Source organism: Camellia sinensis, chromosome 2 (assembly GCF_055761805.1).
Source record: "Camellia sinensis isolate YWXY chromosome 2, ASM5576180v1, whole genome shotgun sequence".
Taxonomy (NCBI): domain Eukaryota; kingdom Viridiplantae; phylum Streptophyta; class Magnoliopsida; order Ericales; family Theaceae; genus Camellia; species Camellia sinensis.
Genome location: NC_138962.1, coordinates 199,362,690 through 199,377,796, shown reverse-complemented (window position 1 = coordinate 199,377,796; position 15,107 = coordinate 199,362,690). Strand labels below are relative to the sequence as shown.

The following is a 15,107-nucleotide window of genomic DNA, read 5'->3' as shown; positions in this document are numbered from 1 at the left end:
GAATACCGAAGTGCGGCGCGAAGTGTGTTTAGGTTGGGGTAACTGTACAGTGACTTGAGGTGGGCTGAATCTGCATAAAGAAGACAACTGTCAGTTCGGTTCAGGAACTAGAAACCGAAATAAATGGAGGTAGGCAAGGAAGCCGAGGTAGTTATACCGGGGGTTCCTTTCTTCCAGTTTATATTGCGGCCTGGGATCTGGGCTTGGTGGTCTTCAAAATTGTCAGATACCCAAAACAAATCGTCATCGTTTACGTCTTTGTCCGGTGTGTCCTTTATTATTTTCTCACGCTGGCGTCGTATTCTTAAATAATAAACCCACCCGTCTTCTTTTGAGCCTATAGAATATTGGTGAAAGAGTTCGGCTAAGCCGAGGTTATTACTAGTACGGCGGTTTAGCTCGGCTATACCATTTATTATGCGGTATGAGTTTGTGGAAAGTTGAGTTGGGCATATCCTAGTTTGCCTAAAGAATTCACAAAGTAAGGGCTGCACAGGGAATCTTAGGCCGGTTTCTACAATGGAAAAGAGGGTGAAGGGAACAAAACCAGGGTTTCTCCAGGGTATGATATCTTGTTCCGCTAAGGTGAGATGGACGTCATCAGGAATGTTATACTCCCTTCGGAATTCGGCCAGGCCACCAGGTGTTTCTACTAAAAACCTATATTTACCCATTTTGTCTTAAGTTATGAATAAATTATACTTGTGATTAGCTCAGTCGCGGAAGTGGGCCGAGTAGCTCGGTTGAGCGCTCAAAGGAGTGCCTGGGCGACCTAAAGTCTACAAAGTGAAAAAACAAAGGTGTTAAGCATAGACCGTTGGACGGTGCTAAAGAGATAAAGGCAAGATATATCAAATCTTTGCTCAGCTATGTGAAATGCTACGTGTCTTAGCCCGGTTTTGAGCAAAGGTTTGGTTATCTCGGTTTGCACTAGGGATTTGGTATCTCGGTTTATACAAGGGGCTCGTTGTCTTAGTTCGTACAAGGGTTTTGTTAGCCCGGTTGAACCTCGAGGGGCGGCACTCGTAGTTCGGTTGAACTATGAAGGATGGTCTAGCCCCAGTCATAGCTCGGTCGTGGTTGAGGCTTTCAAACATAGTATTGCATAGACCTAGTATGGTTCAAAAGATCGGCTAGTCGAATCACAAGGAGGTTTTATTTCTTGAAACTAATGGCATAGCATGGAGTTCTAGTTCGGTTAGTTAGTCAGGCTGGTTTAACGTCAACTACAAACTACTTATTAGTTCGGTTATATTGTGATTTTGGATCAACTACAGTGTCCTACAGGTTGTTTAATGAAATTCAAGTGGTTTTTATAAGTTTTTTCAGAAGACGCAAGGCAAAGCAAAAATGGAAAAAAGTGTGTTTTGCAAAAACACACAAAACAAAATGCAGTGGATTGAACAAGTACGAAAATAAGAAAAATAAAACAGATTTATAATGCTTACCTGATGAAGATTGAACAGCCTAGAGGATGGGAGCAAACGGCAGCAGCAAAACACGAGCTTCACAGTTGCAAGGTTGAAGGACAGTGGAGGTTAGAAGAGAGAGAGAAGGAGATGAGTAGTGATTCAAAATAAGCAAGGGTTTGTTTTGTGTAGATGGAAGGACAAAAAAGCGGGAACTGTTCAAAAAACGCGAGGTACGAGGGCGGCGTGACAGCTGTCTTTAGCTAATAAGGGCATGCCACGTGTCCATGAAATGAGAAGCGTTTCAGTTGCTGTGATTGAAGAGACGTTTTGACCGGACAGATATAGCCCGGTGTGAATTTAGCTCGACTGGAAAGGCTAAAAGGGTTTTTAACCCGGCTGGAAAGGCTAAAGGGTTTTAGCTCGGTTGGAAGGCTGAAACTTTTTAGCTCAGTTGGTGACAGGTAATCCCTATCATGCAGTACAGATGGAATTAAGGGGCAATTGAGATGGTAATTTATATATAAATTGGGCCGAGCTGGGCAATGGGCTGTTCTTTGGGCCGTAATGAAGAGGCTTGGGAGATGGGCCACGGTCAAGTGTTAGATCGGTCCAAAGTAAGACTCTTGCCACCAGACTAAGTAAAAAGGCTTGGTAATTAGTCTGGTCCTAAAAAGAGCAATGGTTAGTTTGGTCACCGCGATTAGAAGAAGTTAGTTCGGCCACGCCACTCGGAGTTGAGGTACGACGGCTTCGCACGGTAAGCCTAGCTTTGGTTAGCCCGGTCCAAGCTTGCTGCGGTTAGCTCGGTCTCAATAGGGGAAACCGGGGTTCAAGCTGTGAAGAGAGAGCTGAACTAACTAGAGTTCGGTCGTTTTGGTCCATTTAGCATGGTTATGTTATCCCGGTCGTTTTGCCATACTACCGGTTTGACACCATCTCACTTGGTTTAAGCAGTCAGGGGGGTGTTGAAGGGTAAGCGTTATCTTTCAGGAGTATGAATCCTAGAAGGACTCTACATGGAGAAGTAAGAGTCCTATTAGGATTGTGCCATGCGGAACCTATAAAAGCTCATAACATCACCTATGGAGAGGTAACACAACTTTGATTCCCGAATACACAGAGCTTTTGTCTATTTGTCTATTTTTTTGACTTAGGCATCGGAGAGGTATCCGGCACACACCCGCCGGCTAGCTCACGTTTGTGTTTTCAGGGAGTAAAGTGACGACGTACGGAGGAGCGCAATCTTGATCAACAGGATTATTCGAGAAGGTTTAAACTGAAAACTTAAACGTTACCAAACAGGTCCCCTTGTTGAGTCCAATTTCTTTCCTTATTTCCCTCTCTCTACTTGGAGCTTAAAAAGAAAAAAGATGAGTGATATGTTCTAATGCAATCCAGGGGCTCATACTAGTCTTATATAGGTGTAGTTAATGGTTGCCTTAATTAAGCTAATTAAGTGTACATAGTTCTAACTAATTTATTCTATTTATTTAATTCCGAATCAGATTTCAATTAAACCTACGACAAATTTCTAAAAATTTCAAATAACACACAAGCCAAGTCAATTTCGTAATCGGATGCCGATAAGGCATTCAATTTGCATACCGAAGCAAAAGCACAGACAGATATTCCTACGTCAGACAGATACAAGCACAAATAACACAATACACATGCAATTAACTCAGCATTTCCTCTTAATTACCTATAGGCATTCTTAATCATGGATTATAGGCTAATCACAGGTTGGGGTTGTTACAGTTTTGATTTTTGCTCTTAAACTCTAGGTTTTTATTTTTATTTTTTATTTTTATCTTCAAATGGAAATTTGGTTTTATTATAAAAGTTATGTTTTTATTTGGAGTTAGAACTATTAAATTGAAGATGTTTTGAAGGTCTTCGGCCTTGTTTTCCATGAAATGGAAGTTGGATTTTGGAAAATTTGAGTCCCAAATTCAGAGCAGAATTTCGAACAGAATTGAATCCGGACCGCACATGCGTTCTGAGGTCTCGTACGTGCGGCCAAGTCTGCCTGGTTCCTATGTTACTTCTGTTATAATTGATTTAAGCACGTGCGGTCAGGGCCTCCGCACATGTGGTTTTCAAAGTAATTTTTTGATTTCATTTTCTTTTCGTTTCTCAGACTATCGGGCCTCCGTTGCATGGTTTTCAAATGTTTTTCCATTCATATGCATTGCATGAGTATGAGATAAATTAAGGAGAAATAAAAAGAATCAAGTGAACTAATAATAAAGGCACCAAATAGATTACGAACCGAGTAAATGGACTATGAATTGAACGTGTTTCGCTTGCATGTGTCTGTGTAGGTCAAACGTTGCGTCCCAACCACGTAATTCGAGGAGACAACTGTAAGTAACAACCTTGCAAAAATATGTTTAGTTGCAAGTATTTTTTGACTTATATTATACTCTGTTTTATGAAATGATGATTTCTATTTAAATGAATGATTGTCCTGTTTTTCTAAACTGTATTCGTGGCATCCTTAGCATCTGTTTACTGTTACTATTACAGAGATCTCAGTCAATTCCAATCCTTGGAACTTCTGTTTATTGTATTGATGGCACGTCCATCAATTCTGATTGTTCGGTCTTCATGACCGTCTGCACTGTTCTGCTATTGAATGTACCACGTATGACTGCTATGTTTTCTATATAAATTATGCATCTGTTATGCAAATGACTCTAATTTTTCATGAATTGCCATAACTGACTGATTTAGAATACAGGAAGGACATCATTCAACACATTTTTACGTTGTTGTTATTCACTGGGCTCTAACTCATTCTTTTATATATGTATGTAGGTGATCAAGCGTAAGAGGAGACGTAGTGGCATCGACCTAGCCTTTGTTTTGTCAAGCCAACTTTTGTGCCCCATCGCGGGGTTCCAATCAGTCAAGCTTCAAACGTCATGGATGGTTTAAAACTCACCCTTTTGCACATGAACCAGTGCTTTGCAAATTCTTAATGATGTTGATTTTTGTTGGCCGGGGTTAAGTCCCCGGGTTTTTACTGTGTTTTGTAATTAAACTGGCAATGGACTGATGTGTATAAACTGCTTACTTTTATATATGTGCATATATAAAAGTTCTTATGTCCCATTTAAGTCCTCACGGCTCGTTAGATGTTATTTTCTTATTTATTAGCTCCGCTAGACCCGATTATTTTGATTTGTATAAGAAAACCTTTGGTAATCTCGGATTACTGGCCGGTTATGATGCTAAACCTATAGGGGCAGGTTTGGATCATGACGATATGGATATAGGATTTAATTCCTAAGATATTGATTTGGTTTACGGGTTTCTAGACCTATTTGAAGAGCACTTGATCACTGCTATTTCTAATTGGAACTCTGGCAATGTCATGGGACGATCATTATCTAAGAAGGAAATTCGTATGTATTTATGTAACTACATACTTATTTAAAAAGTAATGTTATTTAAAAGAATGAATTTAATGAACTTTTTGTCGACCGCATCCTTGTCATTCATGGATGTTGTCGAAGTTGAATTAATTCCACCCCTAACACCACTAATTGAAACTGTAATATTCTTACCTTTCTTGTAAGGGAAGCCAATTGCTTGACAAGTCTCGACTTGAACATTATCAGGCACTTTTAAACAAATTTCAATGTCACGACCTTTTTTTCCAGACAAATGTGATTTTATTCTTGATATCCCTCCAACAAATTCTTTTTGACAAAAGTTACACTTAAAATGACCTTTTAAATCCTCCACATACTCCCAAATGTAGGATAATTTGTTTAAAATGACCTTTTAAACAAATTATCCTACATGTAATAAAATAATTGAATCATTTCAAGCCATAAGGAAACAAACGATCATCCCCGACAAAGCTTATGATTCACAATTTGGTCGACATAATATAATTATTTGTTGAAAAATTAATAATAAATAATCACCACAAATACTTTATAAAGGTCAAATATTATTATGTAACAATTTTGTACTAGTCTGTATCACTTTCAATGGTCTATAACTTGGCAATGCTATTTAATTTCAATTCCCTCGACATTTTATTAGGCAAATTAAGTGATTTTAAGGCCTATCAATTGTATTCCTAATCTTTTTTTTTTGTTTCCAATGTTTACACGATGAATTAATTACACAAAAATCTAATGAACTATTATTAAGTATCACATTGTCCCCCTAAATTAAAAGAAAGCATACAACTAGGCCCATGCTTGAGACTTCTTCCCCCCCCCCAAAAAAAAAAAAAAATTATTGGAAGTTTGACTTAACTAATCATGTAATACAACTACCAAACAGAGGCATATACATGTATGCATTTATTTATTTATCTATCAATTATTCTTGTAATGAGTTGCATATGTGTTCAAGAATAAAATTATATGTATTGATTAATGTATTAATTAATATATTAATATATGATGTGATGTAATTTTAACGATTTTAGGTATTTATAATTTGTATAATAGATAGGGTCAATAATAACGGTAGTGTTACATGTACCAATTAATGTACAAATTAGTGTACCAACTGGTGTTATGATATTATTATTGACCATATTTATTATACAAGTTATAAATATTCAAAACCATACAATGATACCACATCATCTATTAGTACATTAGTATGTACACTAATTGGTACATATAGTATTACTCCAGTAATAATGACATAATACTAATTGATACAATAATTGACACATTAATTGGTGCATACAGCACCGCCATGTTCATTTATGTATGAAGAATAATTAAGCCATCTTAAAATCTCAATGGCCATTTCAATCACTACCCAATTGAGATCACATTCGAAAGAAAGATAACTTCAATGATATGAATTATCTAAGAAACTAGCTGTAATTTATTACATAAAAATCTCACACACACACACACACACACACCCCTTAATCACAAGAAAAGAAACTCAAGTTCTTTCTCGTACTTTAATATTAAGAAGTTAGGTACTTTTAAAAATTTAAAGGTAAATTACACGTCTTGCAGTTTAAAAAAATTATATTATTTTTTTAATAAAATTAAAGTAATCAAAATAAACATAGATAATAGATAGACAATGAAATAAATAATAACAAATATCTATTTTATTAGAAAGAAATTATGAGATATGTTTTCATCTATACGACTTACAAATTATTGTTAAAAAAATTAAAATATTATGTGAATTAAAACTTTAAAGGAAGTCAATTTTAATTATGTAAAAATTTTGAAGTATTCTTTCCAAACTTAAGGCAAATTTGTAATATATCCAAAATTTAACTTGAAAAGTTATTTAAAAATATAATATGTGGTAAAGATTTAAATTTAATTTGATAATTTATAATAAATTTTTTTATTTACAAAGATTAACCCTAAGACCTTTTTAATTCATCTGGTTATCCAATTTATTTTTTTAAAATGTACTTTTATTTTTGTCAGTTGATAATAAATTAATTAGAAATAAAAAAAAAATATTACACCAAGTTGGGTGGTTAAAATTCAACAATAACTAAAAAATTAATAACCATCAAACTCAATAACCACAGCACAAATAAAGGAGACATAACAATTTGTATAAAATTAGAAAAAAAAAAATTACATTGTAAACTTTATAAACATTAATAATTAAAATTCTAAACTTTTTTATATGTTTGTAAAATAAATTTAAAATACCACATACCTGTAATTTTCCCAATAAAGAACCACATATAACCTTGTAATTGCAGACAAATAAACTCTTAAGCAATAGATTTATGGTGGTTGTTGTGTTGGAATACAGTAGTCACTGCTATGCAATCAAATGAGTCTATTTTGAGATTCATTTTAATAATTCAAACCTTTTACATTTTAGAATACATTAAATAAAACATACCTGTAAAAAATTAAATTAATTAAATATTGTTAACCCTTTCATTCACTCACAATTTAAGCCCTGAAAGTCTCTTTCAAAAACCCAAAATTAAATTGTATTTAATAAACAGTTTCATGTTTACGTTAGACTTTGCATAAAAATGTAATTACCAATCACGATTTTTCAACATACTATTATCAAACTCACTTCAAATATAAATTTAAAAACATAATTACTAAACACTGTTTCAGAAAAAGAAAAAAAAAATGTGTTTAATAATCATGACTTTACTAAAATGTGTGTGTATATATATACTAGAAGGAACGATACACACGATATATGCACATATGATCATTTTCTTTTAGAAAAAAGATATAAACTGTATGATTGAGGACAATGGGAGGATGTTGTCACAACATCTCGCTATGATGGTCCGATTGAGATTTGTATTGATTCTATTTTGATAATTTGAATTATTTATGTTTTAGGATTCGTTGAATATATTATTCATTAAAAAAAATGAGGTTAATCGAATATGCATAGACTAATGATCGAACCATAATTGTTTTTTAAAAACAAAGAGTAAATTACAATTAAACTTTTTGAGATTTGATTAAAATACGAATTGCCTCATGTGGTTCTAGAAATTACATTCCACCCCTCGAAATTTCTAATTTCATAACAAATCGCTCTTTTTATTAATAAATCATCAAGTTAATTAATAATTTTTAATGATATTAAAAATATGTTTCAATTAATAATTTAAATAATTATAGGAGAGCAATTATGAATTTCATTTCTTTAGTTAATTCTGTTAAATAAAAAATTATGACGAGGGGATATTTATAATTTTTCAAATCACATGGGGCAATAAGTATTTTAAGCAAATCTCAGGGGGTCTATTTGTAATTTACCCTTAAAAAATATCAAAATTATGCTAACTATTTTTAAAAAAACATAAGTGTGATCTTATTATAGGTTACAAATATCTAATTGACTTGATTTTTTAATGGATGATCTACTTCACGAAACCCTACTCTACAGACTGACAATTCAGTGTAAGTTCTTAGGAATGAATTCAAATTCTAAAAATTGAAATGAATTTTAAAAAAGAAAGGTTGAGAAATTTAAAAAAAAAAATTGAATTAAAAAAATGTTCAATACCAACTTTACCCTTCACATATATAATAGTATAGATTGATTTATGGGAGATTTACGTATAGGTCATAATAGGTGGACTTACTATCTAATAGGTCCTGTGAGAATTAATGACAATTTTTATTAAACACTATTAAAAAAACGTTACTAATTATTAATTTTGAGTGGCATTTAAAAATTTGTCACAAAATGTCACTAATTATAAATTTTAGCGACAATTTATAAAAATCGCCACAAAAAGTGTCATTAATTTTTAACTTCCATTGACAGTTTGGAAAATTTGTTATAGAAAAACATCACTAATATTTTGGTTACAATTTTAAAAATTGTGATAAAAAAAGTCACTAATTATAAATTTGTAATGACATATAGAAAAAATTGTCACAAAATATTACTTTTAACAATAATTTTGTTAAGATTTATTTTTAATATGATTTGATGAGAATTAAGTTCAATACCTATTGATAATTTACTCTTAATATATATATATATATATATTTGAAAAAGGATTGTAAGACCCCAAAGTCAACCGAACTCTTTCATATATATATATATATATATATAAATCGATTTTTTAAGGGTAAATTACACTCACCTCTCCTGAGGTTTATGACAAATACCAGGACCTCTTCTATGATTTGAATAATAACATAAATCTTTCTTACTTTACCTGACATTGTTCAGATTCTTCCATTCCGTCAAATTGGAACAAACAGTGTTACTTGCTTATAGTAAATGACCTTATTACCTTTCCTTTTGAGCACAAAAAGATGATAATACCCTTATCCCATCTGTTTACGTTATACAGTAATTAAATTATGAATTGTTTTTTAGGATTTATTACTCTTATTACCATTGCTTTTTAGATTTATTTTTTTAAAATATTAAAAAATGTTTAAGAAAATTTTATTTTTTATTTTAAATATATAAATTTTAATTAAATATTTTTAATTATTTTTATTTTCAATATTTTAGTTTATTTTGTAAATATTTTATTTTTTTAATTTGAATATTTTAAACTCGAAATTCCACACTACTTTCAAAACTCTACACTTAAATCGTAACCAAACACATAACAAAAAAATTAAAATATTTAAAAATATGTTTATAAAATAAAATATGATATTTAAAATAAAAAAAAAACAAAATTTTAAATTTTCTAATATTTAAAAAATATTTTTAAAATATTTTAAAAAATACAGCACATAAATGTATGAATAGTAATGCACATTAAAATAAATAAATAAATATTTAAAATATAAAATATTTACCCTAAAAAAATAAATCCAAAAAAATTCATAATACAATTCAAAACTCTTTTCAAAATTTATAACCAAACAATTTTTCTCAATTCAAAACTCATAACTCAAAATACGACTCCACACTCAAATCATAATTCTAAAATAATTTTAAAAAATAAAATAAAAAATTATTTTTTGAAAATTTTTTCTGTTAAAATAAAGTTTTGAAAAAAGTTTGGTTTTGAGTTTTGAAAAGAATTTTAAATTAAGTTTTGAGTTGTGTGTTTGGTCATGAGTTTTGAAAATAATTTTTGAATTGGGTTTTTGAGTAGTTTTGAGTTGTGTATTTAGTTATGAGTTTTGAAAAGATTTTGAATTTTTTTTAATTGGAATTGTGGATCTAAAAGAGAACCAAACATGTTTCTTTATTATTGTTTGGCTAATTAATTGTTTATGCTTCTAGTGTTCATCTCATTATAAATTGAAATTTTGATTGAAGTAATACTATAAAATAAATAAATAAGAATGAATTTTAAGATAAATTTTAATAGTTGTACATAACCTAGCTATTGTTGTATTTTTAAATAAAACGTCACAATTGCCAAAAAAAAAAAAAAGAGCATTGTTTCGGATGTTTGGCCAAACGTCCGGGTGGACGACCAGCAAACATTTGATATTGGGGGTTGAGGACACTTGAGGACATTATGGGTATTCAGTGTTTAGCTTTGATAACATCAGTAGGTTCTATAAAGTGTGTAAACGACAGTTAAAAAATAGGAGAATCTTGACATTGTTAGATAAAGTAAGGGAAGTTACTATAATTATTAGAACTATAAGAGAGGTTTCTATATTTGTCAAAAATTTCAAGGGAGGTAAGTGTAATTTATCTATTTTTTTCTTTTAAGCCGAACTATACAGAACATCCCGTATTATACGGTTGTATTCATACAAAAATGCGTATTCCAAAACCCCAGAAGCAAAAGAGGCTAGCGGACATTTTGTGCAAAGTATGTGATGATTACATTAAAAAATACAAAAAAATACAATAAAATATAATAGTAATAATAAAAGTAGGAAAATGTTATAAACCCCAAATAATCTACCAAATTTTTTACCAAACCTCTCAGTGTGGGACTTACAGAAACCCACATGCGTGTGGGTCTCACACCACGTGAGAGGTTAGGTAAAAAATTTGGTAAATTATTTGGGGTCCCTAACATCAAGATGCCTCTATTTACACACCACATTTTGTCTCAAGATACACCATTAATTGATTATTTTTTTATTAGAATAATGACTTTACCTAAAATGACCAAAATGACCACAAACGAATATCAATATACACCTTAGTTGAATACACAACATCCGAACCCTAACCTTAGCCACCATTGTTGCAAGTTAATCGGAGAAACCCTCGACGGTGGTGTCAGTGCCAGCGACGGGGGATCTGGCGGTGTCTCGAGACGCAACCGGCGGCCAAAGAGTCAGTGATGGTAGAGCGGCATAGCGAGTTCGCAGCGGTATGTAAATAGAACATCTTTAATTTCCCCAAAGTTAAAGCTAGAACACTATGGAGCAAGTACTTCGAAGTCGGAGGCTATGATTGTCGCTCTTGGTTTACCCAAAAAGTGACTCTCAAGCTCTTTTTGGTTACATCTCAATCTACCTCCAAATCATGGACCATAGAGGCACCTCTTCTTCCAAATGGGACTACTTCGCTAGCTATTATCTCACCGTTGTCAATTCCTTTCGACAAATCCAAATCGATTCATAGGGATTCTTGGCACTGCTTCTCTAGCAAGAAGAAGTCTCATGGTTGGTGTGATTTCACTCCCTCTACCTCGATTCTTGACCATAAATCTAGTTTTTTGTTGAATAATGATTCAATTCTTATTACTGCTAACATACTTGCATTAAATGAATCGGTTAATTTTTCCCACGATAACATTGAAATACAATCCAATTTGATGACCTTATCAGTTGTGAGTGGACTGGTTGGTGATGGTTTGTGAAGACGGAAGGAAGGGTTGACGGCGGTGGCCATGATTGGCGTTGATGGTGGTTGCCGATAATGGCTGCTGTCGTGGTAAACGTCTAACAGTTGGGTTTTTTTTTTTTTTTTTTTTTTTTTTTTTTTTTTTTTTTGAATTTGAAGGTGTGTACGAAGTGGTGTGGGATTAAGGGTAAAAATGGAATGTTGTGGTGTGTGTTGAGAAAAATTATATGTTTTTTTAAATTATTAAAGGTGTGAACTGAGTAGTGGTATGCCTTGAGACAAAATATGGTATGTAAATAGAGGCAACCCTAACATCACTCATATAAATGTAAGGATGAGAGCTAGTATGACAATTGTAGCCCTACGGAGGGAGAGGTTTCCTACATTGCTCATAAGTCACAACTAGGTGCTGCGAAGGCTTGCGTGAATTCATTCCGAGCGTATTTTAGAGACTTTTGTAAAATTTATTGAGAAATCACTTATGCAATAAAATCAAATTAATTGAATATCGGTAACACATGATGAGGTCTTAATTGTTTAAAACAAATGGATGAAGTGTTTATTTTAATAAAAAATAAATAAATATGATATAATCATATGATTACAGAAGGAATGGCAATGGGGTGGGGTGGGGTGGGGCGGGGCCGGGGATCACACTCCTCGTCCCCGATCCCAGATTGTGAAAATCCCAAATCTGTTTCAACACCACCACCATCATCAACAACAACATCATCATCATCATCATTATCAACAGAATCAACATCAACATATCATGATACACAAACAGATATACACTAGCAAAAATGGACACATCTCTCTCTTTCTTTCTGTGAGAGATATACACATATACAAAAACAGATCTCTAACAAAAAACAAAAAAAAAAGGTCGGTGCATCTGTGTCACAGAGATACATACAGATCTGTGTATCTGTGTCAGAGAGAGAGAGAGAGAGTGTGGATGATCGGTGGTGATAGACGACAGAGGAGATCGGAGGAGGCGATGGTGGATGAAGGAGGACGATCGGTGTCGCAATTGGTGGCTGTGGCTGTGACTGCGTCGCGACAGTGGCGATGGACGACGGAGGAGGCCGATCGGCGTCGTGGACAGTGATGATCGACGTTGTAGACAGTGATGATCGACGTTGCGAACAGGGCGAGAGTGAGAGAGAGAGAGAGTAGAGGGAAGAAAGAGAGAGAGAGAGAGAGAGAGAGAGAGAGAGAGAGAGAGAGAGAGAGAGACGGAAGACAGAACTGAGAGGATGAGAGTTTGGTTACTATGTGTGTGTGTGTGTGTATATATAGGGGTAAACTAGTAATTTCATTTCGGGGACAAATCGGGCCGGGGAACGGGGACAAGGCTGGGCCGGGCTGAGTACGGGGCTGGGACACTTATCCCCGTCCCCGTTCGAATATGTTCGGGGATTGATTTTTAAATACTATCCCCGTCCCGTCGGGGGTATTTTTCGAGGAAACCCGCACAATTTGGGGTCGGGGGGTCGGGTCCCCATCGGGCCGGTTTCAAATTGTCATTCCTAGATTACAGATGTCAAATTAATATAATTTTTTTTTTTTTTAAATAGCCTTCGTTTGAGATGTAGGTTAGCTTTTTGACTATTTTTTTAGGGCTAAAAAGCCTCTATTGGGATGGGCTTTTTGGCTATTTTGACTATTGTGAGAGAAAAATGAAATGATTATGGTTTGAATGTGATATTTTGTCTTATTGACTTTGACTTATTTTGTCTTTTTGTGGCTAAAATAGTTCCAACCCAACCCAACCCCACCCAAACCTTTATGCCAAACGAACCCATAATATGCTTCATGAATCTTACAAAACAAACGATTTGAATCATCAAAATAAGTTCACGATGATTCTACCAACAAGTCAACCGTGATTATTTTTTTTAGGGTTAATTAAGGAGTGTTTTGGAAAGATGATTAAAAGTTGATTTTTTGACTTTTTTAAATTTTTTAAAAAAAATATATAAAAATATAAGAGATAATATAACTCGAAATAAATTAAAAGAAGTAACTTTTAATACACTTCCACCAAAAAAAAAACCTAAAAGATGTCCATTTTTCATCCACGTTTGAAAAGGTCGTTGGGACTTTCAAAGAATACTTTTAGCAGAACCTACCGCACACATCAACACACACAGCAACACACATAAATGGAGCACTATAATAAGTGGTTATTTTTAGCTCCCAGCTAAGCTAAACATTACATATGCCAAAAAAGCTTAGTGCTAAGGGCAACAAGAGAGAGGATAGATTGTCAACATGCCCAACCCACAACATACCAATGTTAGAGATGAGAAGTGAGTACAAATTCATGTGTTCTTTTTATTTTTATAAATTATTTGTTTATGATGTTTTTTCTTGATTGATTTCAAATGTATGCAATCATTATATTTTAGATATATTAAGTAATTATTGAACTTAGACTAATTTCAACTTATAACTTACCGGGATTGTACCAAATTCATTTGCTTTGTATTTTTGTTTTCCCATTTTTTAAAATTAAATGTGCTTTGGTATTGTTAAAGTAAATATTTGTTAATTGTATGTTTGTTAAGATTACTTCAATTGTTCACCTCCGTACATTTATACATGAGATGTTAAAGGTTCAATTTTATCAAAGGCAAAAATTGATAATTTTTCCTTTATTATATTGGATTCTTTATTTTTATTTTCTCTCTTATTATAATTGCTTTCTGTTAAGTTGCTTGGTAGACTTCTATTATTAGATTATATTTGCGCTGTTGGACCAAAAAAAAAAATTATATTTTACCTCTTTGAACTGTGTTATGTTGTCACTTTATCCCTTTTAATTAAAGAAAGAGAACAAAAGAGTGGCATATAACCTATAATGTGTTATGTTGTCACTTTATCCCTTTTAATTAAAGAAAGAGAATAAAAGAGTGGCATATAACCTATAATGTGTTATGTTGTCACTTTATCCCTTTTAATTAAAGAAAGAGAATAAAAGAGTGGCATATAACCTATACGTGCCAATTTTATGATCAAAATACATATTCAAAAACTAATTTATAAACATAGATGTGATAAATATGTATATATCTTGCTCTCTCGTCATGAACTTTTTTTTCTTTATAAGTGAGCAATATATATATATATATATATATATATTTCTCACATATATATAAATAAATTAACTCTTATCCATTCAAAAGTTAATTTATACAATATACGTGATAATAGGAAAGCTTATGGTGTGCACTCCTTATTGATGCATACCCACATGCACTACTATAAATTAGTGTAATTTTGTTACAATATTTTGTAACATCAATCACAAAATGTTTAACTTTGACACAAATTAGCATAATAAAATGTGTAAAAATTGGTAGTTCATGTAATAAAAATTTATGGTTCGGTTACAACATTTTATATTATGCTAATTTGTAATAAAATCAATGGAAAAATGGTTAC

At 32.7% G+C, this 15,107-nt stretch overlaps 1 protein-coding gene across 4 annotated transcripts in view; it reads right to left on the bottom strand.

Moving 5' to 3' along the window:
- The window catches only part of LOC114283973 (uncharacterized), a 120,692-nt gene that overhangs the window by 27,376 nt on the left and 78,209 nt on the right, over window positions 1–15,107 (bottom strand). The gene's annotated exons all lie outside the window — the stretch shown is intronic.